Here is an 818-nt window from a genome sequence, read left to right on the forward strand (position 1 = left end):
CTGTGCACCAGATGAATTTTGGGATAATCATAACTTAATAAGATCCAGTTGCTCAGAAGCAGTATTTTAGTTCATTCTTTTTAAATTTCATTGACATGAAACGAATATCCCCAATAATTTTTATTTTGTCTTGGATATTTTAAAAATGATTATTGCTCCGGTCAGGATGGCGCTGGTGACAAGAGTGTGTGTCCCCGCGTGCCCTGTTCTGCGTGGGGTCCCGGTTTCCGGCGCGGCCCTCGGGCGTGTGGAGCCGGTGGGCAGCGGGGATGGCGTGGCGCTTCGGGAGCCACCCGGTGCTGGTGGACCGGCTGCGGCCGCGGGGATTGCTGTGATGAAATTCAAGCACCCGCCCGTGAACAGCCTCAGCCTGCATTTCCTGAGAGAGCTGGTCTGGAATAGCTAGAGAATGGAAGAGCTGGAGAAGCTAGAGAATGGCAAGACCCCCCGCGGCCTGTTGGTGTCCCCGGACTGCCCTGGAGTCTTCTCGGCGGGCTCGGACCTGCGGGAGATGCGTGGGCGGAACCGGCCCACGACGCTGGGTCCTGGAAGGACGTGCAGGCGCTGTGGCTGCGGTTCTACCTGACCAACCTGCTGCTGGTCGCTGCCGTCAACCGAGCCCGCCCCGCCGGAGGCTGCCTGCTGCCCCTCACCTGTGACTGCGGCATCCTGGCGACGACCCCAAGTACAACATAGGGCTGGAGACCCTGCTGGGTATCATCGCCCCCTTCTGGTTCAAAGACACCCTTGGATACCGAGCTGAAGAGCGCGCCCTGCAGCTGAGGCTGCTCTTCCAGCCTGCAGGGGCCCTCCAGGTG

At 59.2% G+C, this 818-nt stretch overlaps 1 pseudogene; it reads left to right on the plus strand.

Moving 5' to 3' along the window:
• The first annotated feature begins 166 nt into the window (after nucleotides 1-166).
• Nucleotides 167-812, plus strand: LOC103252960 (annotated as a pseudogene).
• The last annotated feature ends 6 nt before the right edge of the window (nucleotides 813-818 follow it).

This window comes from Carlito syrichta, unplaced genomic scaffold (genome assembly GCF_000164805.1).
Source record: "Carlito syrichta isolate Samal-C Ts95f unplaced genomic scaffold, Tarsius_syrichta-2.0.1 Scaffold185693, whole genome shotgun sequence".
In the NCBI taxonomy this organism is placed as follows: Eukaryota; Metazoa; Chordata; class Mammalia; order Primates; family Tarsiidae; genus Carlito; species Carlito syrichta.